This window comes from Thalassophryne amazonica, chromosome 20, assembly GCF_902500255.1.
Source record: "Thalassophryne amazonica chromosome 20, fThaAma1.1, whole genome shotgun sequence".
Taxonomy (NCBI): domain Eukaryota; kingdom Metazoa; phylum Chordata; class Actinopteri; order Batrachoidiformes; family Batrachoididae; genus Thalassophryne; species Thalassophryne amazonica.
Window position 1 is genome coordinate 27,020,330 of NC_047122.1, and position 27,618 is coordinate 27,047,947.

Here is a 27,618-nt window from a genome sequence, read left to right on the forward strand (position 1 = left end):
TGCGTTTGATGTCTTCCACTGCTGTCTCTGTATGTGGGTGTGTAAAAATAAAAGCACCTGCTTGGGGAAGAATGCAGAAAAGACAAAAAGCTCTGGCTTGGTTTTTGTTCTACCGCACAGCTTGCCACAATATATTAAAAGTGAAGTGGCCTGTGTACGTGTGTGTGTGTGTGCGTGCGTGCGTGCGTGCGTGCATGTGTATAACTGCAATTACTCCAATAAGGGTTGAGTTCTTCCTCTAAAAACTGTTGAGGTCTAAGGTTCTAAAAACATTCTGGACTCACACACCATTTTGGACTCACACACCATTTCAAATACCTGTCTATTATGGGATGTCTATGGCCTGAACCATCACTGCAACACAATATGCAGCATCAGTTTTTGTCTGCTGACCACTCTTCCAGTTCCAGCTAATGATGGGAAGAGTTATTCAGGGCTAAGTTGTCACTCTGCACATTAATGTGATATTTCTGTAGATTTTAATCAGAAATTTTCCACAGCAGCAAAAAAAAAATCAGTGGAAGCCTAGTTTTAAAATCATCTGCTCGCTATCTTAACAGTCGTGATGTTTAGCTTCCTGTAGTCATGCATGCATGAATAAATGCACGTGTTACAGTGTAATGAAGCGATGCTGTTTGGGCTGACCTACACCTGCTCACCATGATGACGCACTGACCTGATCTCTGTACGCTTCTGGTCTGCAGTATGCTTTGTGGCACGGCTGCTGTTTGAACCTGGATCCACTTTCTGCACTAACCCTGATTGGGATACCAGAGTGAAGTTGGTTACCAGTTACTAGTTACTTATTCAGACACTTATTCTGCAATTTTCTTTCTATGAATGACATTCAGTAGATCCACAGAGATGCATAATAGAGGAAATTGGACTAAAATTGTGAATATCTGTTTGAATATCTGTCCAGTCCAGACACTTATTCGGCTGAAAAAAATTTTTTTTTTGGTCAAAATGGCATTCTTTTTGTCCAAGGAGCTGATTAATATATGTTTTGAACTGCAAATCAGGCTGGTATTGCGAATATCTGTCTGAATATCTGTCCAGGCACGTATTCAGTTACCAGTTACTAGTTACTTATTCACACACTTATTTGACAATTTTTTGTTGTTGTTGTTTGTTTGTTTGTATGAATGACATCCAATGGATCCACAGAGATGCATAATATAAGATCAACCTGAAATTGTGAATATCTGTCTGAATATCTGTCCAGTCCAGTCCAGACACCTATTCAGCTGGAAAACAAAAACTATTATTATTATTATTATTATTATTATTATTATTATTGGTCAGAATGGCATTCTTTTGGCCTAAGGAGATGATTAATATAGGTTTTTGTTGTGAAGGTGTCGTAGCACGGACCCACAACAGGGGGCGCAAATGAACGGACAATGAGTAAGCCAAAAGGTAACAATTTAATGTTGTGATATTACACAACGAAACGTGTCTTAATGTTCACAGTCAATAAACACCAGGTGACGTGTGGGCAGGCTCGAAGATAGAAGACGCCCGACGAGAGAGAAGCCGCGTCCCACACGGCTTCCACCACCAACGGCCTGAAGAACACCGGAGCCGCCAAGTCCCGAGTCCCCAGGTGGCCTCTGTCTTCGGCTGTCGACCCTGGTACTGCTGGCAGAAAACAGAAAGATGATGTGTGAGTGTGAGTCCGCACACTCAGTGATTAACAGTCCAGACACCGTTAGGAGGAAGCACCTCCACCTCCAAAATCACACACACTCGTGCAGCTCCTGATCAATCACTTATCTGGGACGGGGTGCGAGGTGAAGCCGTCACTGTCACGCCAATCCTCCAGACAAGGAAAGCACCAGGAATAACGGCTGCAACAGAAGTTCAGATTACTTTTCAACGTATAAGTCAGCAGAGAAAATTACCTTAGTACTGGTAGTCGATTTCTCGGCGGGGAGGTGGAGTTGCAGTCCGGCTTATATGGTGGTGTAGATGAGTGACAGCTGGAGTAATGAGTGACAGCTGTCACCTCCTCTGGGTCTGGCGCCCTCTTGTGCTTGGAGCCCGCACTCCAAGCAGGGCGCCCTCTGGTGGTGGTGGGCCAGCAGTACCTCCTCTTCAGCGGCCCACACAACAGGACCCCCCCCTCAACGGGTGCCTCCTGGCGCCCGACCAGGCTTGTCCGGGTGTCGGCTGTAGAAATCGGCCAGGAGGGCCGGGTCCAGGATGAAGCTCCTCTTCACCCAGGAGCGTTCCTCGGGTCCATACCCCTCCCAGTCCACCAGATATTGGAACCCCCGGCCCTTACGACGGACGTCCAGGAGCCTGCGGACCGTCCAAGCAGGCTCCCCGTCAATGAGCCGGGCAGGAGGCGGCGTAGGGCCAGGTGCACAGAGGGGCGAGGTGTGGTGTGGTTTGATACGGGACACGTGGAAAACAGGGTGGATCCGCAGTGAAGCTGGGAGTCGGAGCTTCACTGCGGCCGGGTTGATGATCTTGAGGATGGGGAATGGGCCGATGTATCTGTCCTGTAATTTGGGTGAGTCCACACAGAGGGGGATGTCCTTTGTTGACAGCCACACCTCCTGCCCGGGCTGGTATGTGGGGGCCGGGGAACGTCGGCGGTCCGCATGGGTTTTGGCCCTCGTCCGGGCCTTTAATAGGGCAGAGCGGGCGGTCCGCCACACCCGGCGGCACCTCCTGAGGTGGGCCTGGACCGAGGGCACACCGACCTCTCCCTCCACCAGCGGGAACAATGGGGGCTGGAACCCCAAACATGCCTCAAAAGGGGAGAGGCCGGTAGCAGACGAGATTTGGCTGTTATGGGCATACTCGATCCAGGCCAGATGGTGACTCCAGGCCGCCGGGTGCACGGAGGTGATGCAGCGAAGGGCCTGTTCCAACTCCTGGTTAGCCCGCTCTGCCTGGCCGTTGGTCTGGGGGTGGTACCCGGACGAGAGACTCACAGTGGCCCCCAGCTCCTTACAGAAACTCTTCCACACCTGTGAAGAGAACTGGGGACCACGATCTGAAACGATGTCCGATGGTATCCCATGCAGCCGCATGACGTGGTGGACCAGGAGGTCCGCCGTCTCCTGGGCCGTCGGGAGCTTCGGGAGGGCCACGAAGTGGGCCGCCTTGGAGAACCGGTCCACTATCGTGAGAATAATGGTGTTGCCCTGGGACGGCGGGAGGCCCGTGATGAAGTCCAGGCTGATGTGAGACCAGGGACGATGAGGCACTGGCAGGGGTTGGAGGAGTCCCGTCGTCCTCCGATGGTCTGCCTTGCCCCTGGCGCAGATGGTACAGGCCTGGACGTAGTCCCGGACGTCGGTTTCCAGGGACGCCCACCAGAAGCGCTGCTGGACTACTGCCACGGTCCTACGCACTCCGGGATGACAGGAGAGCTTGGACCCGTGACAGAAGTCCAATACGGCAGCTCTTGCCTCTGGTGGGACGTACAGTCTGTTCTTGGGGCCAGTCCCCGGGTCCGGGCTCGTTGTCAGGGCCTCCCGGACGGTCTTCTCCACGTCCCAGGTGAGGGTGGCCACGACAGTGGACTCGGGGATGATGGTCTCGGTGGGGTTCGACAGCCCCGCTTTGGCTTCTTCTTCGTGCACCCGGGACAATGCATCTGGTTTTTGGTTCTTGGTCCCGGGGCGATACGTGATCTGGAAGTCAAAGCGCCGAAGAACAGAGACCAGCGGGCTTGCCTGGGGTTCAGCCGCTTGGAGGTCCGGATGTACTCCAGGTTCCGATGGTCCGTGAAAACCGTGAAGGGCAACGATGCCCCCTCCAGCAGGTGTCTCCACTCTTCAAGAGCCTCCTTCACCGCAAGAAGTTCCCGATTGCCGACGTCATAGTTCCGTTCAGCTGGGGTCAACCTGCGGGAATAAAAGGCACAAGGATGGAGGACTTTATCAGCCTCCACGCTCTGGGACAGCACGGCTCCTATCCCTGAGTCAGAGGCGTCCACTTCTACTATGTACTGGCGATCAGGATCAGGCTGCACCATAACTGGTGCAGTCGAGAACCGGCGTTTCAACTCCTGGAACGCGGCTTCGCACCGATCCGACCAGGCGAAGGGGACCTTGGTGGAGGTCAGGGCAGTCAGGGGGCTAACTACCTGACTGTAACCTTTAATGAACCTCCTGTAGAAATTTGCAAAGCCTAGGAACTGCTGTAGTTTCCTGCGGCTTATCGGTTGGGGCCAATCTCTCACCGCCGCAACCTTAGCCGGATCAGGGGCGATGGAGTTGGAGGAGATGATGAACCCCAGGAAGGACAAAGAAGTGCGGTGGAACTCGCACTTCTCGCCCTTCACAAACAGCCGGTTCTCCAACAACCGCTGTAGGACCTGACGTACATGCTGGACATGGGTCTCAGGGTCCGGGGAAAAGATGAGTATATCGTCCAGATATACGAAGACGAACCGATGCAGGAAGTCCCGCAAGACGTCATTTACCAAAGCTTGGAACGTCGCGGGGGCGTTAGTGAGGCCGAACGGCATGACCAGGTACTCAAAATGACCTAACGGGGTGTTGAATGCCGTCTTCCATTCGTCTCCCTTCCGGACCCGAACCAGGTGGTACGCGTTTCTAAGATCCAATTTTGTGAAAATTTGGGCTCCATGCAGGGGCGTGAACACTGAATCCAACAGAGGTAACGGGTATCGGTTGCGAACCGTGATCTCGTTCAGCCCTCGGTAATCAATGCATGGACGGAGTCCGCCGTCTTTCTTGCCCACAAAAAAGAAACCAGCACCCATTGGGGAGGTGGAGTTCCGGATCAGCCCGGCAGCTAAGGAGTCCCGGATGTAGGTCTCCATTGATTCGCGTTCCGGACGTGAGAGGTTGTACAACCTACTGGACGGGTACTCAGCGCCCGGGACCAAATCGATGGCACAATCATACGGTCGGTGCGGGGGAAGAGTGAGTGCCAGATCTTTGCTGAAAACGTCAGCAAGATCGTGGTACTCCTTTGGCACCGCCGATAGATTGGGGGGAACTTTGACCTCCTCATTAGCCGTAGTGCCGGGAGGAACCGAGGATCCTAAGCACTCCCGGTGGCAGGTTTCGCTCCACTGCGTCACAACCCCAGACGGCCAATCAATCCGGGGATTGTGCTTCACCATCCATGGAAAGCCCAAAATCACTCGGGAGGTAGAAGGTGTTACATGGAACACTATCTCCTCCCTGTGATTCCCAGACACAACCAAAGTCACTGGTTGTGTCTGATGTGTGATTAATGGGAGCAGGGTGCCATCTAGTGCTCGCACCTGCAATGGTGCCGGCAGAGCCACCAGAGGGAGCCCTACTTCCTTTACCCATCTGCTGTCCAGCAGATTCCCTTCAGACCCTGTGTCTATCAGTGCTGGGGCATGAAGGGTTAAATCCCCACAAAGGATTGTTACTGGGATTCGTGCAGATTTGCGGGGTTTTCCCGCGTGCGTGTTATGACCCACCCTTAGCCCAGTTTCTAAGGACGGGCGTTGTAGTTTGACCGTTTTAGGGCAGTCCTTCTGCATGTGCTCGCAAGAGCCGCAGACAAAACACTCCCCGCGGGCCAGCCTCCTTTGTCTGATTTTTGATCTTAATTTGGCCCTGCTCGTGTCCCTAGCCTCCTCAGCAGGGGGAGCCGTAGCCACACGGAGCTCTCTGGCAGTGAAGCGTGGGGACGACGTCACCTTGTCGGAACCGGAAGGGGGAGGGACGGCTCGTGCCCGGTCACGCCCCCCGGCCTGCTCCCGACGATGCTCATTTAAACGGTTGTCTAAACGTATAACCAAATCGATCAGCCCGTCAAATTCCCGCGGTTCATCCTTGGCCAGTAGGTGCTCCTTAAGGACTGGGGACAGTCCATTTACAAAGGCGGCGCGGAGCGCAACGTTATTCCAGCCGGACCTCGCTGCCGCGATGCGGAAGTCGACTGCATACTCGGCTGCGCTACGGCGCCCCTGTCTCATCGACAGCAGCACGTTCGAAGCGGTCTCGCCTCTGTTGGGATGATCAAACACTTGTTTGAATTCCCGTACGAACCCAGTATAAGACGTTAGGAGCCGTGAATTCTGCTCCCAAAGCGCCGTAGCCCATGCGCGTGCCTTTCCTCAAAGCAAATTAATAACATAAGCCACCCGGCTGGCGTCTGATGCGTACATGACAGGGCGCTGTGAAAAGACGAGCGAACACTGCATGAGGAAGTCTGCGCACGTCTCGACACAGCCCCCGTACGGTTCCGGAGGGCTTATGTATGCTTCAGGGGACGGTGGGGGGGTTCGTTGAACGACCAGTGGAACGTTTGATACGGGCCCAGGACCAGCCAGAGGAGTGGCTGCAGCAGCGCCCTGATCGCGCGCTTCCACCCTGGCGGTGAGAGCCTCCACCCTCCGATTAAGGAGGACACTCTGCTCGGTCACAAACACTAACCGGGCCTTGAAGGCGGTTAAGATCTGCTGCAGCTCACTCAACCTGCCTCCCGCTGACGCCTGCGCTCCTGGCTCTTCCATTGGCCGTTCAAGCTGGAGTTGACGCCCCTCGGAGTCCATGACGATGGCCGAGAAATCCTGTTGTGAAGGTGTCGTAGCACGGACCCACAACAGGGGGCGCAAATGAACGGACAATGAGTAAGCCAAAAGGTAACAATTTAATGTTGTGATATTACACAACGAAACGTGTCTTAATGTTCACAGTCAATAAACACCAGGTGACGTGTGGGCAGGCTCGAAGATAGAAGACGCCCGATGAGAGAGAAGCCGCGTCCCACACGGCTTCCACCACCAACGGCCTGAAGAACACCGGAGCCGCCAAGTCCCGAGTCCCCAGGTGGCCTCTGTCTTCGGCTGTCGACCCTGGTACTGCTGGCAGAAAACAGAAAGATGATGTGTGAGTGTGAGTCCGCACACTCAGTGATTAACAGTCCAGACACCGTTAGGAGGAAGCACCTCCACCTCCAAAATCACACACACTCGTGCAGCTCCTGATCAATCACTTATCTGGGACGGGGTGCGAGGTGAAGCCGTCACTGTCACGCCAATCCTCCAGACAAGGAAAGCACCAGGAATAACGGCTGCAACAGAAGTTCAGATTACTTTTCAACGTATAAGTCAGCAGAGAAAATTACCTCAGTACTGGTAGTCGATTTCTCGGCGGGGAGGTGGAGTTGCAGTCCGGCTTATATGGTGGTGTAGATGAGTGACAGCTGGAGTAATGAGTGACAGCTGTCACCTCCTCTGGGTCTGGCGCCCTCTTGTGCTTGGAGCCCACACTCCAAGCAGGGCGCCCTCTGGTGGTGGTGGGCCAGCAGTACCTCCTCTTCAGCGGCCCACACAACAGGTTTTGACTGAAGGTTGGGTTACAACTGCAAATCAGGCTGAAATTACAAATATCTGTCTGAATATCTGTCCAGACACTTAGTTACCAGTTACTTATTCAGACGCTTTTACAACAATTTGTATTTATTTATTTATTTATAATTTTTGGTATGAATGACATCCAATGGATTCACAGAGATGCATAATATAGGAAATCAACCTGAAATTGTGATCATTTGTTCGAATCTGTCCAGTCCAGTCCAGACACTTATTTGGCTAGAAAAAAAAAAAAAAATTAGTTTTTTTGGTCAGAATGGCATTCTTTTGGCCTAAGGAGATGATTAATATAAGTTTTGACTGAAAGTTGGGTTACAACTGCAAATTAGGCTGAAATTACAAATATCTGTCTGAGTATCTGTCCAGACACTTATTCAGTTTCCAGTTACTTATTCAGACACTTTTTCAACTATTTTTATTTATTTATAATTTTTGGTATGAATTGACATCCGATGGCTCCACCGAGATGCATAATATAGGAAATCGACCTGAAATTGTGAATATCTGTCTGAATATCTGTCCAGTTCAGTCCAGACACTTATTTGGCTAGAAAAAAAAAAACATTTATTTTTTTGGTCAGAATGGCATTCTTTTGGCCTAAGGAGATGATTAACCCTCTGGAGTCCAAAGTATGACTGGCCGTTTTTGACTACTTTTGGTTTTATCTTTATAATGTACCTTTAAAAAGTGTTTACCTGGCCTTGTTTGGCATCATTTTGTTCAACATAACCTCACCTGTGTGACTTTACAGTTTCTCGTTTATTCTGACCTACTGTATTAACAAAGTGAACCTAATGTTGTGAAAGTGTAGGAACACGGACCCACAACAGGGGGCGCAAATGAACGGACAATGGAGGAAGTCAAATAACAACACTTTACTGTTGTGAATATGCACAACAAACACAACGGATCACAACAATAGACAGAGAAGTCAATTCACAAGAATGTGTCACGTGGGCAGGCTCGAAGATAAGAGACGTCTGTCCAAAGTAGAACCGGAACCACACGATTTCCTCCGCCACCGAACCCCGGGAATACTGGAGCCGCCAAGTCCCGAATTCCCAGGTGGCCACTGCCTCCGCGTGTCGGATCTGGTACTGCTGGCGAGGAACAAAAACAGTTAAAATGTGGGTGCGTTTGCACCCAGTAATCCGTAAGGCGGGAAAACCACCTCCACCTCTCGTTGGAAGAATATCTGCTAGTTAACGCACAAAAGTAGTAAAGGGTTACTGTCAAAAAACACAGTCAGCTGAGTACGGTACCTTCTAGGTAGAGCGATATCTCGGCAAAGAGGTGGAGATGTCGTCCTGCTGATATACCACTGTTGATCAGATGATTGGTGACAGCTGTCGTAGGTGATAAGTGACAGCTGTCACCCCGGCTGCTCCTGTGAGGCAGCAGCGCCCTCTGGTGCCTGGAGCCCGCACTCCAGACAGGGCGCCCTCTGGTGGTGGTGGGCCAGCAGTACCTCCTCTTCAGCGGCCCACACAACAGGACCCCCCCCTCAACGGACGCCTCCTGGCGCCTGACCAGGCTTGTCCAGGTGGCGGTGGTAGAAATCGGCCAGGAGGGCCGGGTCCAGGATGAAGCTCTTCTTCACCCAGGAGCGTTCTTCGGGTCCGTACCCCTCCCAGTCCACCAGATACTGGAAGCCCCGGCCCATCCTACGGACATCCAAGAGCCGGCGCACAGTCCAAGCCGGCTCGCCATCGATGATCCGGGCAGGAGGCGGCGCCGGACCCGGAGCACAGAGGGGTGAGGTGTAATGCGGTTTTATCCGGGACACATGGAAAACAGGATGGATCCGCAGTGAGGCCGGAAGCTGAAGCCTCACTGCGGCTGGACTGATGACCTTAAGGATTTTGAAGGGGCCGATGTAACGGTCCTGTAGTTTGGGGGAGTCCACTTTGAGGGGAATGTCCTTTGTGGACAACCACTCCTCCTGCCCTGGCCGATACGCAGGGGCCGGGGTCCGCCGACAGTCTGCATGGGCCTTTGCCCTCGTCCGGGCCTTTAGCAAAGCAGAACGGGCGGCGCGCCACACCCGACGGCACTTCCGCAGGTGGGCCTGGACCGAGGGCACACCGACCTCTCCCTCAACCACCGGAAACAACGGGGGCTGATACCCCAGACACACCTCAAAAGGGGAGAGGCCGGTGGCTGAAGACACCTGGCTGTTATGGGCATACTCGATCCAGGCCAAATGGGTACTCCAGGCCGCCTGGTGCGTGGCCATCACGCAGCGCAAGGCCTGTTCCACCTCCTGGTTTACCCGTTCTGCTTGCCCGTTGGTCTGAGGATGATACCCGGACGAGAGACTCACCGTGGCCCCCAGTTCCCGGCAGAAGCTCCTCCAGACTTGCGAGGAGAACTGGGGACCGCGATCGGAGACGATGTCTGTTGGAATCCCATGCAGCCGGACGACGTGGTGGACCAGGAGGTCCGCTGTCTCCTGGGCAGTCGGGAGCTTCGGGAGGGCCACGAAGTGGGCCGCCTTGGAGAATCGGTCCACTATCGTGAGGATGGTGGTGTTGCCCTAGGACGGCGGGAGGCCCATGACAAAATCCAGGCCGATGTGGGACCAGGGGCGATGAGGCACAGGCAGCGGCTGGAGAAGTCCCGATGCCCTGCGGTGGTCAGCCTTGCCCCTGGCGCAGGTGGTGCAGGCCTGGATATAATCCCGGACGTCGGCCTCCAGGGATGCCCACCAGAAGCGCTGCCGGACAACTGCCACGGTCCTACGCACCCCTGGATGACAGGAGAACTTGGAGCCGTGACAGAAGTCCAGAACTGCAGCCCTGGCCTCTGGTGGGACATAAAGTCTGTTCTTCGGCCCAGTTCCAGGATCCGGGCTCCATGCCAGGGCCTCCCGGACGGTTTTCTCTACGTCCCAGGTGAGGGTGGCCACGATAACGGACTCCGGGATGATAGGTTCCGGTGGATCCGACAACTCCGTTTTGACTTCGTCTTCATGCACCCGGGACAAGGCATCCGATCTCTGGTTTTTGGTCCCAAGGCGGTAGGTGATCCGGAAGTCAAAACGGCCGAAGAACAGTGACCAGCGGGCTTGCCTGGGGTTCAGCCGCTTGGCGGTCCTGATATACTCCAGGTTCCGGTGGTCAGTGAAAACCGTGAATGGCACGGACGTTCCCTCCAACAGATGTCTCCACTCTTCAAGAGCCTCTTTCACCGCAAGGAGTTCTCGATTGCCGACGTCGTAGTTCCGTTCGGCCGGGGTCAACCTGCGGGAAAAATAGGCACACGGGTGAAGGACCTTATCGGCCTTTCCGCTCTGAGATAGCACGGCTCCTATCCCTGAGTCCGAGGCGTCCACTTCAACCACAAACTGGCGACTAGGATCGGGCTGCACCAGAACAGGTGCAGACGAGAAGCGCCATTTCAACTCCTTGAACGCGGCATCGCACCGATCCGACCAGGTGAAGGGAACTTTTGGAGAGGTCAGGGCTGTCAGGGGGCTAACTACCTGACTGTAGCCCTTAATGAACCTCCTGTAGAAATTTGCAAAGCCGAGGAACTGTTGCAGCTTCCTACGTCTGGTGGGTTGGGGCCAGTCTCTCACCGCCGCAACCTTGGCCGGATCAGGAGCGACGGAGTTGGGGGAGACGATAAACCCCAGGAAGGACAAAGAGGTGCGGTGAAACTCACACTTCTCGCCCTTCACAAACAGCCGGTTCTCCAACAACCGCTGCAGGACCTGACGTACATGCCGGACATGAGTCTCAGGATCCGGAGAAAAGATGAGTATATCGTCTAGATATACGAAGACGAATCGGTGCAGGAAGTCCCGCAAGACATCATTAACTAATGCTTGGAACGTCGCGGGGGCGTTTGTGAGGCCGAACGGCATGACCAGGTACTCAAAGTGACCTAAGGGGGTGTTAAATGCCGTCTTCCACTCGTCTCCCTTCCGGATCCGAACCAGGTGATACGCATTTCTAAGATCTAGCTTAGTGAAAATCTGGGCTCCATGCAGGGGCGTGAACACTGAATCCAACAAGGGCAACGGGTATCGATTACGAACCGTGATTTCGTTCAGCCCCCTATAATCAATGCATGGACGAAGTCCGCCGTCTTTTTTACCCACAAAAAAGAAACCTGCACCCATCGGGGAGGTGGAATTCCGGATCAACCCGGTGGCTAAAGAGTCCCGGATGTAGGTCTCCATTGATTCGCGCTCAGGTCATGAGAGGTTGTACAGCCTGCTGGACGGGAACTCAACGCCTGGAACCAAATCAATGGCACAATCGTACGGACGGTGGGGGGGAAGGGTGAGCGCCAGATCCTTACTGAACACATCTACAAGGTCATGGTACTCCACCGGCACCGTCCCAAGATTGGGCGGGACTCTGACCTCCTCCTTAGTCTGGGAACCGGGAGGAACCGAGGAACCTAAACATACCCGATGGCAGGTCTCGCTCCACTGAACCACTACCCCGGACGGCCAATCGATCCGGGGATTGTGTTTTAACATCCAGGGGAACCCGAGAATCACACGGGAGGTGGCAGGAGTCACAAAAAACTCGATCTCCTCCCGGTGGTTTCCTGACACCACCAGAGTTACTGGTGGTGTCTTATGTGTGATTAGAGGGAGTAGGGAGCCATCTAGTGCTCGCACCTGCACAGGCGAGGTAAGCGCCACCAGAGGGAGCCCTGCCTCCCTGGCCCATCTGCTGTCTAGCAGATTCCCTTCAGAGCCCGTGTCCACCAGTGCTGGGGCCTTCAGGGTTAAATCCTCATAAAGGATTGTAACTGGGAGTCGTGTGGCAATATGGGTATGTCCCACGTGAATGTTTTGGCCCACCCCTAACCCAGTTTCTAGGGGCGGGCGTTGGTGTTTAACCGCTCGGTGCAGTCCCTCACTTGATGCTCTATTGAGCCACAAACAAAGCACGCTCCGCGGACCAGCCTCCTCTGTCTATCTGGTGGCCTAAATGTGGCCCTGCTCGTGTCCATAGCTTCATCAGCAGGGGGAGCTGTAACCACACGGAGCGTAGAGGCCGTGAAGCGTGGGGAGGGCGGAACTCAGTCGGAACCGGAAGGGAGAGGGACGGCGCGTGCCCGGCCACGCCCTTCGTCTCGTTCCCGACGGCGTTCTTCTAACCGATTGTCTAATCGTATAACGAGATCAATAAGCCCGTCTAAATCCCGCGGTTCGTCCTTGGCCACCAGGTGCTCCTTCAGGACCAACGACAGTCCGTTTACGAAGGCGGCACGGAGGGCAGTGCTATTCCAGCCGGACCTCGCAGCCGCGATGCGGAAGTCGACTGCATAAGCAGCTGCGCTCCGGCGCCCCTGTCTCATTGACAGCAGTCTCTCCTCTATTTCAATCAATACTGGGTGCACCCGTTTGCACCCAGTAATCCGTAAGGCGGGAAAACCACCTCCACCTCTCGTTGGAAGAATATCTGCTAGTTAACGCACAAAAGTAGTAAAGGGTTACTGTCAAAAAACACAGTCAGCTGAGTACGGTACCTTCTAGGTAGAGCGATATCTCGGCAAAGAGGTGGAGATGTCATCCTGCTGATATACCACTGTTGATCAGATGATTGGTGACAGCTGTCGTAGGTGATAAGTGACAGCTGTCACCCCGGCTGCTCCTGTGAGGCGGCAGTGCCCTCTGGTGCCTGGAGCCCGCACTCCAGACAGGGCGCCCTCTGGTGGTGGTGGGCCAGCAGTACCTCCTCTTCAGCGGCCCACACAACACCTAAAATCACACAAAACATAAAATCCAAGTAGAAAAAAGTTTTTTGTTTTTTTTTTTACTGTGAAAACCACAAACTTGTTTAATGAACCATTTTCACAACTTAAAATGTAAATATAAATTGTACATTTCAAAAACATATGTACAAATGTAGCAAAAAAACAAAGTTAAATACAACTATTTACATAAATGCAGGAAATGCTTCAGGCGTTTTTTGTACAATTATTTACAAAACAGTCAGATATCACAATAAGATTTAGAATGTAAATATAAATTGTACATTTCAAAAACATATAGTACAGGAAATGCTAAACTATTTACAAAACAATTAGATGTCAAAATAAGATGCAACACAATTTGTGCCACTCAAAAAAAAAAACCAAACAAAAAAAAAAACAATTCCTGTCCAACACAACACAAGGGGGCACATCACAGGCCTGACACTTCCAGGGTGTGTTACTCCCAGTGTTGTATAAAGTACCAGAAAAATCACACTTAAGTAAAAGTACAGATACCCATTAAAAAAAATGACTGGTAGAAGTTCAAGTAACCGATTGAAATGCTACTCAAGTAAGATTCTTAAAGTATCTAGTATTTATTATACTTAAGCATGACAAGTAATGTACAACTAAATGTACTCAAGTATTGAAAGTAAAAGTGCAAGTAAATGTTAATAATCAAAAAACGGACTGATTTTTTTTTATATATATAAAAGTTTATCTAGGCTTGTAAATGACTGGTAGTATTAGTCAAAATACTGAAAATTGTGCACATCACACAAAAACACTTCAGAAACAAGGTTTCAAAACCTAAACGAGAGTAGGCTACTCACTAGTTGTTCACAGGAAACAGTTATTTATTTCTATATGTATTTATTTATTTTCATTGTTACATGGTTTTATCTTTTCTGTTGTGTTTTGTTTCATTAGGTTCTTTTTGTCTCTTTCTTTAAAATTGTATCGTAACATTATTAGTCTATTATTATTAACTATTATTGTCTATTATGTAGACTATTATTGTTGTTGCTATATGAATAAAAATAAATTTAAAAAAATTACAATTTGACTCTTTTACGACAACAAACACAAATCAACACAAACGTGCTGATGCGAACAGCTTAATGCTACCTTTAACATTGAAAACGCCATAGACATGCTAACGCGTTAGTATCGGTCCTGTTTTAAGTTATAAAATACATCTATCAACTGTTTCAGAAGACCATAACAGGTTGGTTTAACAAAAAATATTAAATATTACTCACAGACATATGCTCTTCAGGGTTTTAGCGGGAAAAAAATAGGATAAAGCGAAATAAAATCCACGAATTGTAGATGGAAGCACTGCTTCAACCTGCGAATCACTGCTTCGATTGGTTCAAGGTTCAAAGCAAGGCCGCGCTGCAGAAAAGTTGATTACAGACCTGCTGCAGGTCTGTAATCAATGTAGAGAAATTATCATTTTCCTGACAAACACCCCCCAAGTGCGCAACTGGAAAAAAGTCTACTGGACATGCCAGGGGTGTAGCACCAAATTCTGGGCCCTAGGTACTAGCCATATTGAAGACACCCCCCCCCCCACCCCACTGTTATGTTCTTTTTTTATTAACGCAAACACCAAATTTCTAATGCGTAGTCAAACCAGGTCTAAATCATGTATACCTTAGGTCACACCTGGGAGTCAGAACCCTTTTTAAAGTTGTGGAGCAATATTGAGTGGGGGGTCTGGGGGACCAAATTGCACCATTTCCTAGAAAAATGGTGCAATTTGGTGCATTCCCGTCTGTTAAAATGCAAGGAATGCACCACATTGCAACGTTTGGGATGTGTGTGTGCGCGCGCGTGTGTGGGTGTGTGTGTGGGTGTGTGGGTGTGTGTGTCGAAGGGGGGGGGGGGGGGGGGGGAAGGATCGCCTGTGTGCCTAGACTAAATCATTGTACAACTGTGCAGGGGTGAAAGGGCCCTCAGAGATCTTTCAATATTATTGTTAGAGCAGAATTATGTTTTGCAACATTTATACATTCATTCTAATCATATTCTTTTACAACATGAATTGTATGGACATTAATAAAATGCAACACAAAAATGTATTTAATGCCAGTTTTTTGTGCCCCCCTCCCATGCTCTGAGCCCTGGGTACATAGTACCCTTTACCCCCCCCAGTCCGACACCCCTGGGACATGCGTCATGACAAATCGGCCTGACTTCTTTGCAGTCACTAGTAATCAGTGGTGTCTCTGGGTGAAAACACAACTTTTTTTTGTGTGTGTGTTTGTTTGTTTTTTTTTTTGTAATGAGTAACGGCATGGCGCATAGAAAATGTATCGGAGTAGAAGTATGCAATTAAGGTCGGAAATGTAGTGAAGTAAAAGTGAAAGTAAGCTGAATTAAAAAAACTCAAGTAAATTACAAAGTTTCCCAAAACGTACTTAAGTACAGTAGTGAAGTATTTTTACTTTGTTACTATACAACACTGGTTACTCCTCTTGTTATTCACCTGAAGGCACCATTGGCACCTCAATCTGCCTTTTGTGGCCTTTTGGTGAGGATTTGGTGCCTGTCACAACTGGCACAGGAACGTGGTTCTGGCTCCTGTTCTGTGGGACACATGTTTTGTCTGTGCCACACAGTTGACACACCAGCTCCACCATAAAGTCCTTGTGTGTCATGGGTTGCACTTGCTTGACACTGCTGATCTCACGATGCAAGATAAATGCATTTGTGGTTGCAATGTCAAGGAAGTGCAGCAACACTGTCCTGTACCAGCGTGCAGTTTTCCAATGGGTGGAGTCGTACTGGATGAGCTGGTCAGATAAGTCGACTCCATCCATGTTTTTATTACAAGCCAACACTGGAGTAGGACAGGGAATGTCTTTCACTGTCCAGCGTCCATCCTTCCCATCCTTCACCTTTCTCTGCACTGTCTCACCCAAAAACGCATGATGGATGGTGGCGCGCACAGACACCTCCCGTGTGTCCATCTACTTTACAAACATCAGAGGCCCCTCTCTTATCCATCTTATAGATCCTCTTTCAGATTTTTTTGTGAGAGCATTTGCCCTCCCTCTGGGGCATCCTCGTCTGTTCTCCCTGTATGTGCCAGGGTCCATGAACAGTTTGGGACTCGTGTAAAAATTGTCCATGTAAATGTGGTACCCAGTACCAAGCGAGGATGGCTGGATCAGGTTCATGACCACATCGTATGACAGCCCGTGCTCACTTGTGGTCACAGTCTTGCAAGTGTAAATGGTGAACTTGAGTGTGTAGCCATTACTTGAAACAGCCAACACAAAAAGTTTCATGCCCCATTTTGTTGGCTTGTCCTTCAAATATTGAGTCATTCCAGTTTTTGCCTTCGTCGCTACCATCCTTTCATCCACTGACAGCTCCCTCCTTGGATGGTAATAAGTCTGGCAGGCACTGAGGATGTCATCATAAAGAGGCCTGACTCGAAAGTTTGTCATGAACTGGTGTTCCCTGTTTTCTGTCATTTTCTACATCCTCATCTGGATATCTTAGGTGGATGTTCCAGAATATCAATCTAAATCTGTCTCTGGACATTACTTTCACTGGAAAGGGCAAAGACAAAATATTATTTTGTTTCCAGCAATCCCGGAGACTTGGCACTGACACCAACATGTATATCAGAAGTCCAAAATTGTACAGTTCTTCCATTTCAGTGTCTGTCCAGTTGTATGTTTTCCCTAATGCCTTGTTTTTTGCAGCAATTTTAATGGTGTTTGTGCAAATTGTTCTAATTGCGCCAGTTGCAAAAAACAAAAGAAAAAGGTGTTTTGGACTTTGGGTGGAAAGTGTATGAACCTGGACTCCTGGTGTTCTCTGTGGCTGAAATCGGCTTACTGCCAGAGTGGTGTCTGTGTCTTCCTCCGTGTTCCAGCAGTCAGCCCTGGGGTGTGTCTCTGCTGCGCCTTTGAGCGGAGATCTGGATCTGGAAACAGAAGCGTGCGCGCCGACCCTCTGTTCAGATCTCCGTGCGCACGTTGTTGGATCCACCTACTTTGATTGCTCCTCCAGAACAAAAGAGAGATCATCTCTTTCAGCACCAGAATCCTCATTGTCTGTTTCAGTCTCTGACAATGCGCTGCATCTTCCTCCAGTTCAAAAAAATAACTGAAGCTCTTGCTCCACATTCATAAAACACCTCATTTTTACAAAAAAAAAAAAACAGCGACAAAACACTAACCACACACACTTTCCACCAGTAATAAAGAGAAAGCGACCACACAATCAGACCCATGTGGGGTGGGATGTGATCAAACATGTGGGGTTAGTGAATACATGTATTTATTTATTTATTTATTTGAATAGGGACAATGCACATTAATGAACATCAGTATAAAAACAAATGTAAATATGCCGGATTATAGCTACAAAGCTAGTTTTCATCCGTAGTCCATAGGCAGGCAAATACATAAGAAAGAAAATATAATATACAAAATAAGCAACACAAGGGAATGTTAAAAGTCTAGTGGTCACAAGACTGGTTTTGTTTTCAGCCATAGTTTGAGTTGAGCTCTAAACCTGATCAATGTAGGGCTCTCCCGTATGTGCAGAGGAAGACTGTTCCAGATGTTAGTGGCCCTCACAGAGAGAGTGTTCTGTCCAAAAGTTGTTCTCCTGTGGGGGACCTCACAGTCTCCTCTGGAGGAGGCCCTGGTTCTCAGGCTACTTGAAATCTTAGGTTTAAACAAGGTAGACACTGGAGGTGGGGCTAGTCCATGTATCCATCCATCCATCCATTTTCTTCCGCTTTATCAGGAGTCGGGTCGCGGGGGCAGCAGCTCAAGCAAAGCCGCCCAGACCTCCCGATCCACACACACCTCCCCCAGCTCCTCCGGGGGAACCCCAAGGCGTTCCCAAGCCAGCCGAGAGATGTAATCCTTCCAGCATGTCCTGGGTCTTCCCCGGGGCCTCCTCCCAATGGGACGTGCCCGGAACACCTCTCCAGCGAGGCGTCCAGGGGGCATCCGGAAAAGATGCCCGAGCCACCTCAACTGACTCCTTTCGACGTGGAAGAGCAGCGGCTCGACTCCGAGCTCCTCCCGAGTGACCGAGCTCCTCACCCTATCTCTAAGGGAGCACCCAGCCACCCTGCGGAGGAAACTCATCTCGGCCGCTTGTACCCGCGATCTCGTTCTTTCGGTCATGAGCCAAATCTCATGACCATAGGTGAGGATCGGAACGTAGATTGATTGGTAAATCGAGAGCTTTGCCCCGCTACTCAGCTCTCTCTTCACCACGACGGTCCGATACAGCGACCGCATCACTGCAGACGCTGCACCGATCCGTCTATCGATCTCACGCTCCATCCGTCCCTCACTCGTGAATAAGACCCTGAGATACTTAAACTCCTCCACTTGAGGCAAGGACATTCCACCGACCTGAAGAGGGCAAAGCACCTTTTTCCGGTCGAGAACCATGGCCTCGGATTTGGAGGTGCTGATTTTCATCCCGGACGCTTCACACTCGGCTGCAAACCGCCCCAGTGCACGCTGAAGGTCCTGATTTGACGAAGCCAACAGAACCACATCATCCGCAAACAAGAATACTCCAGAACTTTTTATTTCTTTTGATTGCTTTGAGAACATCAAACAGACCGTTTTTTTGGAATTGAGAAGCAAACATGATTTAAAAAGCCAGTCATTTACTTGCTCCACGGCTAAGATCAGAATAGAAGCTGTCTCTTTAACGTTCCTTGCATGAGTATAAATTACAGCATTATCTGCATACATTTGGAAATTCACGTTATTACATATTTTGGGAAGATCAGTTATGTACAGGGAGAATAACATAGGACCAAGTATTGATCCTTGCGGCACACCAACAGAGACATCCAAGACCGATGATTTTACACTGTCAATTTGTACACAGTTTTCTTGAGGATAAATATGATTTAAGCCACTGAATTGCCTCTGGCGAAAAATTGAAGTCTGTTAATTTTGTTAGAATTTCATGGTTAACAGTGTCGAAAGCCTTTTTAAGGTCAAGGAACACTGCACCAACACTGTTGTGTGGGCCGCCAGAAGAGGAGGTACTGCTGGCCCACCACCAGAGGGCACCCTGCCTGAAGTGCGGGCTTCAGGCACGAGAGGGCGCTGCCGCCACGGACACAGCCGGGGGTGACAGCTGTCACTCATTATCTCATGACAGCTGTCACCCATCTACGCTTCATCATACTACTCCATAAAACCCGGACGTCATCTCCACCTCATTGCCGAGATATCATCTACCTGTGAAGGTAATTCTCTGCTAAACTGAAAACACTGACTAATAGTCTGAACTTCTTTGCAGCCGTTTTCCTGTAAGTGTTTCCTTATCTGTGGGATTGGCGTTTTGGTGTGATCAGCGATGGCTTCGCTTCACACTCCAACCAGATAAGTGGTTAACAGGAGCTGCACAAGTGTGTGATTAGAGGTGGAGGTGACTTTCCACTTTCTGACTGTTTTTGTTACTGGGTGTGCACACACCCACATCTCATTGTTTGTGCTCCTCACCAGCAGTACCAGATCCGACAGTCGGGGATGGTGATCACCTGGGAATTCGGGACTTGGCGGCTCCAGTATTCACCAGGTTCGGTGGCGGCGGAAATCGTGTGGTTCCGGCTCTTCTCAGGACAGACGTCTTCTATCCTCGAGCCTGCCCACACGTCACCTTTGTGTATTGACTGCTATCATATTCTGAGATTGTCTGTATAGACGTTGAGCACATTCACAACATTAAATTGTTAGCTTTTGGCTCATCTATTGACCGTTCATTTGCGCCCCCTGTTGTGGGTCCGTGTCACTACACTTTCCCCAACAGGATATCTCGGCCAATGTCATGGATCCCGAGGGTCGTCAACCATCTGTTGGACAGCCAATGGAAGAGCAGGGTGCACAGGCGTCGGCTGGAGGCGTGATTGGTGAGTTGCAGCATATCCTCACCGCCTTTACCGCTCGGATGGACCTGATGACTGAGCAAAACGTCATCCTTAATCGCAGGATGGAGGCTCTCACCGCGCAGGTGGAAGCGCACGCTCAGGGCGCTGCTGCAGCTCCTTCTCCTGCCGACCCGGTGCCGAATACAGACATTCCACTGGTCATTCAACGACCCCCCCCACCATCCCCTGAAGCATACATAAGCCCCCCAGAGCCGTACGGAGGTTGTGTGGAGACGTGCGCGGACTTTCTTATACAGTGTTCGCTCGTCTTTGCACAACGTCCCGTGATGTACGCGTCTGATGCCAGCAAGGTGGCTTACGTGATTAATTTGCGTCGGGGTGAGGCACGCGCTTGGGCTACAGCGCTTTGGGAGCAAGGTTCACGGCTCCTTACCACTTATACTGGGTTTGTGAGGGAGCTCAGGACCGTTTTTGATCACCCTAACAGAGGCGAAACCGCGTCTACCGTGCTGCTGTCAATGAGACAGGGGCATCGGAGCGCAGCCGAATATGCAGTCGACTTCCGCATCACGGCTGCGAGGTCCGGCTGGAATATGACTGCGCTCCGCGCCGCCTTCATAAACGGACTGTCGTCGGTCCTGAAGGAGCACCTGGTGGCTAAGGAGGAACCGCAGGATTTGGCTGAGCTTATTGATTTGGTTATACAGTTGGACAACCGGTTAGAAGAACGCCGACGGGTCCGAAAGGGAGCCGTCTTCCCCACGCTCCACAGCCACAGCGCTCCGTGTGGCTACAGCTCCCCATACTGACGGTGCTAGGGACACGAGCAGGGCCGCATTCAGACAGAGGAGGCTGGTCCGTGGGGAGTGCTTTGTCTGCGGCTCGAGTGAGCATCAGCAGAGAGACTGCCCCAAACGGTCAAAACACGCCCGCCCTTAGAGACTGGGCTGAGGGGGGGTCAAAACATTCACGTGGGTCATACACATCTGTCTACACGACTCCCAGTTAAAATCCTGAGCGGGGATTTAACCCTTCAAGCCGCTGCACTGGTGGACACGGGGTCAGAAGGGAATCTGCTGGATAGCAGATGGGCAAGGGAGGTAGGGCTCCCTCTTGTGGTGCTTTCTTCGCCAGTGAAGTGATTTTGGGCTTCCCATGGATGATTAAACACAATCCCCGGATTGATTGGCCGTCTGGGGTTGTGACTCAGTGGAGCGAAACCTGCCACCAGAATTGTTTAGGATCCTCGGTTCCTCCCGGTGTAAATGCTAATGAGGAGGTTAAAGTCCCTCCCAATCTGACGGCGGTGCCGGTTGAGTACCACGACCTTGCTGACGTCTTCAGCAAGGATCTGGCGCTCACCCTTCCCCCGCACCGTCCATACGATTGTGCCATTGATTTGATACCGGGCGCTGAGTACCCGTCCAGCAGGCTGTACAACCTCTCACGTCCTGAGCGCGAATCAATGGAGACCTACATCCGGAACTCATTAGCTGCCGGGCTGATCCAGAATTCAACCTCCCCGATGGGTGCAGGTTTCTTTTTTGTGGGCAAGAAAGACGGCGGACTCCGTCCATGCATTGATTACAGGGGGCTGAATGACATAACGGTTCGCAATCGATACCCTTTACCCCTGTTGGATTCAGTGTTCACACCCCTGCATGGAGCCCAAATTTTCACCAAACTGGACCTTAGGAATGCGTATCACCTGGTTCGGATCCGGAAGGGAGACGAATGGAAGACGGCATTTAACACCCCATTAGGTCATTTTGAGTACCTGGACATGCCGTTCGGCCTCACCAATGCCCCCGCAACGTTCCAAGCTTTGGTAAATGACGTCTTGCAGGACTTCCTGCACCGATTCGTCTTCGTGTATCTGGATGACATACTCATCTTTTCCCCGGATCCTGAGACTCATGTCCAGCATGTACGTCAGGTCCTGCAACGGTTGTTGGAGAACCAGCTGTTTGTGAAGGGCAAGAAGTGTGAGTTTCACTGCACCTCTTTGTCCTTCCTGGGGTTCATCATCTCCTCCAACTCCGTCGCCCCTGATCCGGCCAAGGTTGCGGCGGTGAGAGATTGGCCCCAACCAACAAGACAAGGAAGCTGCAACAGTTCCTCGGCTTTGCACATTTCTACAGGAGGTTCATTAAGGGCTACAGTCAGGTAGTTAGCCCCCTGACAGCCCTGACCTCTCCAAAAGTCCCCTTCACCTGTCGGATCGGTGCGAAGCCGCGTTCAAGGAGTTGAAACACCGGTTCTCGTCTGCATCAGTTCTGGTGCAGCCCGACCCTAGCCACCAGTTTGTGGTTGAAGTGGATGTCTCTGACTCAGGGATAGGAGCCATGCTATCCCAGAGCGGGGAGACCGATAAGGTTCTTCACCCGTGTGCCTACTTTTCTTGCAGGTTGACCCCCGCTGAACGGAACTATGACGTCGGCAATCGAGAACTCCTTGCGGTGAAAGAGGCTCTTGAGGAGTGGAGACATCTGTTGGAGGGAGCATCTGTGCCGTTCACGGTTTTCACTGACCATCGGAACCTGGAGTATATCAGGACCGCCAAGCGGCTGAACCCCAGGCAAGCCCGCTGGTCACTGTTCTTCAGACGTTTTGACTTCCGGATCACCTATCGCCCCGGGACCAAGAACCAGAGATCGGATGCCTTGTCCCGGGTACACGAAGACGAAGTCAAAACTGTGCTGTCGGATCCACCGGACACCATCACTCCGGAGTCCACTATCGTGGCCACCCTCACCTGGGACGTGGAGAAGACCATCCGGGAGGCCCTGGCATGGAGCCCGGACCCCAGAACTGGTCCCAAGAATCGTATGTACGTCCCACCAGAAGCCAGAGCTGCAGTCTTGGATTTCTGTCACGGTTCCAAGCTCTCCTGTCATCCAGGGGTGCGAAGGACCGTGGCAGTTGTCCGGCAGCGCTTCTGGTGGCCGTCTATGGAGGCCGACGTCTGGGAGTATATCCAGGCCTGCACCACCTGTGCCAGGGGCAAGGCAGACCACAAAAGGTCCCAAGGACTTCTCTAGCCACTTCCTGTGCCTCATCGCCCCTGGTCCCATTTTGGCCTGGATTTCGTCACGGGCCTCCCGCCGTCCCAGGGAAACACTACCATCCTCACGATAGTGGACCGATTCTCCAAGGCAGCCCACTTCGTGGCCCTCCCGAAGCTCCCAACGGCCCAGGAGACAGCAGACCTCCTGGTCCACCACGTCGTCCGTCTGCATGGGATACCAACTGATGTAGTCTCGGATCGTGGTCCCCAGTTTTCCTCTCAAGTCTGGAGGAGTTTCTGCAGAGAACTGGGGGCCACCGTGAGCCTCTCGTCCGGGTACCACCCACAGACGAACGGACAGGCAGAACGGGCCAACCAAGAGTTGGAACAGACCGACAAACTGATGGACAGGTTCATTGGACCATTCAAGATCGTCAAAATCCTCAGTCCTGCTGCAGTGAAGCTCCAGCTCCCGGCTTCAATGCGGATCCACCCTGTTTTTCATGTCTCCCGGATTAAACCACACCTCACCTCACCCCTCTGTGCTCCCAGTCCGGCGCCGCCTCCTGCCCGGATCATTGACGGGGAGCTGGCTTGGACAGTGCGCCGGCTCCTGGACGTCCGTCGAATGGGCCGGGGGTTCCAGTATTTGGTGGACTGGGAGGGGTATGGACCCGAAGAACGCTCCTGGGTGAAGAGGAGCTTCATCCTGGACCCGGCCCTCCTGGCCGATTTCTACCGCTGACACCTGGATAAACCTGGTCGGGCGCCAGGAGGCGCCCGTTGAGGAGGGGTCCTGTTGTGTGGGCCACCAGAAGAGGAGGTACTGCTGGCCCACCACCAGAGGGCGCCCTGCCTGAAATGCGGGCTTCAGGCACAAGAGGGCGCTGCCGCCACGGACACAGCCGGGGGTGACAGCTGTCACTCATTATCTCATGACAGCTGTCACCCATCTACGCTTCATCATACTACTCCATAAAACCCGGACGTCATCTCCACCTCATTGCCGAGATATCATCTACCTGTGAAGGTAATTCTCTGCTAAACTGAAAACACTGAGTAATAGTCTGAACTTCTTTGCAGCCGTTTTCCTGTAAGTGTTTCCTTATCTGTGGGATTGGCGTTTTGGTGTGATCAGCGACGACTTTGCTTCACACTCCAACCAGATAAGTGGTTAACAGGAGCTGCATGAGTGTGTGATTAGAGGTGGAGGTGACTTTCCACCTTCTCACACAATATGAACACACAATCTCACATGATCGGAACACACAATCTGGACACAAAATTTCACACAATCTGAACACATGATCTCACACAATCTGAACACAAACTGAACACACGATCTGAACACGTGATCTCACACAATCTGAACACATGATCTCGCACGATCTGAACACACAATCTCACACAATCTGAACACACGATCTGAACACACAATCTCACACAATCTGAACACATGATCTCACACAATCTGAACACACGATCTCACATGATCGGAAAACACACAATCTCACACGATCGGAAAACGCAATCTCACACAATCTGAACACACAATCACACAATCTGAACACACGATCTCACACACTCTGAACACATAATCTGAACACATGATCTCACACAATCTGAACACACGATCTCACACGATCGGAAAACACACAATCTCACACGATCTGAACACACGATCTCACACAATCTGAACACACAATCACATGATCTGAACACACGATCTCACACAATCTGAACACACAATCTCACTCGATGTGAACACACGATCTCACATGATCTGAACACACGATCTCACATGATCTGAACACAAGATCTCACACAATCTGAACACACAATCTGAACACACGATCTCACATGATCGGAAAACACACGATCTCACACGATCTGAACACACGATCTCACACAATCTGAACACACAATCACATGATCTGAACACACGATCTCACACAATCTGAACACATAATCTCACACGATCTGAACACACAATCTCACACAATATGAACACACAATCTCACATGATCGGAACACACAATCTGGACACACAATTTCACACAATCTGAACACACGATCTCACACAAACTGAATACACAATCTGAACACATGATCTCACACAATCTGAACACAAACTGAACACACGATCTGAACACGTGATCTCACACAGTCTGAACACACGATCTCACACGATCTGAACACACAATCTCACACAATATGAACACAAACTGAACATACAATCTGAACACACGATCTCACACAATCTGAACACACGATCTGAACACACAATCTCACACAATCTGAACACACAATTTCACACAGTCTGAACACACAATCTCACACGATCTGAACACATGATCTGAACACACGATCTCACACAATGTGAACACATGATGTCACACAATCTGAACACATAATCTCACATGATCTGAACACACAATCTCACACAATCTGAATACACAATCTGAACACCTGATCTCACACAATCTGCACACAATCTGAACACACGATCTCACACAATCTGAACACACAATTTCACACAATCTGAACACATGATCTCACACAATCTGAACACACGATCTCACACGATCGGAAAACACACAATCTCACACGATCTGAACACACAATCTCACACAATCTGAACACATAATCTCACACGATCTGAACACACAATCTCACACAATATGAACACAATTTCACACAATCTGAACACATGATCTGAACACACGATCTCACACAATCTGAACACACAATCTCACTCGATGTGAACAGACGATCTCACATGATCTGAACACACGATCTCACATGATCTGAACACACGATGTCACACAATCTGAACACATAATCTCACACGATCTGAACACACAATTTCACACAATCTGAACACATGATCTCACACAATCTGAACACACAATCTGAACACACGATCTCACACGATCGGAAAACACACGATCTCACATGATCTGAACACACGATCTCACACAATCTGAACACACAATCACATGATCTGAACACACGATCTCACACAATCTGAACACATAATCTCACACGATCTGAACACACAATCTCACACAATATGAACACACAATCTCACATGATCAGAACACACAATCTGGACACACAATTTCACACAATCTGAACACACGATCTCACACAAACTGAATACACAATCTGAACACATGATCTCACACAATCTGAACACAAACTGAACACACGATCTGAACACGTGATCTCACACAGTCTGAACCCACGATCTCACACGATCTGAAAACACAATCTCACACAATATGAACACAAACTGAACACACAATCTGAACACACAATCTCACACAATCTGAACACACGATCTGAACACACAATCTCACACAATCGGAACACACAATCTGAACACACAATTTCACACAGTCTGAACACACGATCTCACACGATCTGAACACATGATCTGAACACACAATCTCACACAATCTGAATACACAATTTCACACAATCTGAACACCTGATCTCACACAATCTGCACACAATCTGAACACACGATCTCACACGATCGGAAAACGCAATCTCACACAATCTGAACACACAATCACACAATCTGAACACACGATCTCACACAATCTGAACACACAATTTCACACAATCTGAACACATGATCTCACACAATCTGAACACACGATCTCACACGATCGGAAAACACACAATCTCACACGATCTGAACACACAATCTCACACGATCGGAAAACACACAATCTCACACGATCTGAACACATGATCTCACACAATCTGAACACACAATCACATGATCTGAACACACGATCTCACACAATCTGAACACATAATCTCACACGATCTGAACACACAATCTCACACAATATGAACACACAATTTCACACAATCTGAACACATGATCTGAACACACGATCTCACACAATCTGAACACACAATCTCACTCGATGTGAACACACGATCTCACATGATCTGAACACACGATCTCACATGATCTGAACACACGATGTCACACAATCTGAACACATAATCTCACACGATCTGAACACACAATTTCACACAATCTGAACACATGATCTCACACAATCTGAACACACAATCTGAACACACGATCTCACACGATCGGAAAACACACGATCTCACACGATCTGAACACACGATCTCACACAATCTGAACACACAATCACATGATCTGAACACACGATCTCACACAATCTGAACACATAATCTCACACGATCTGAACACACAATCTCACATGATCGGAACACACAATCTTGACACACAATTTCACACAATCTGAACACACGATCTCACACAATCTGTACACAAACTGAATACACAATCTGAACACATGATCTCACACAATCTGAACACAAACTGAACACACGATCTGAACACGTGATCTCACAGTCTGAACACACGATCTCACACGATCTGAACACACAATCTTACACAATATGAACACAAACTGAACACACAATCTGAACACACGATCTCACACAATCTGAACACACGATCTGAACACACAATCTCACACAATCGGAACACACAATCTGAACACAATTTCACACAATCTGAACACATAATCTCACATGATCTGAACGCACAATCTCACACAATCTGAATACACAATTTCACACAATCTGAAC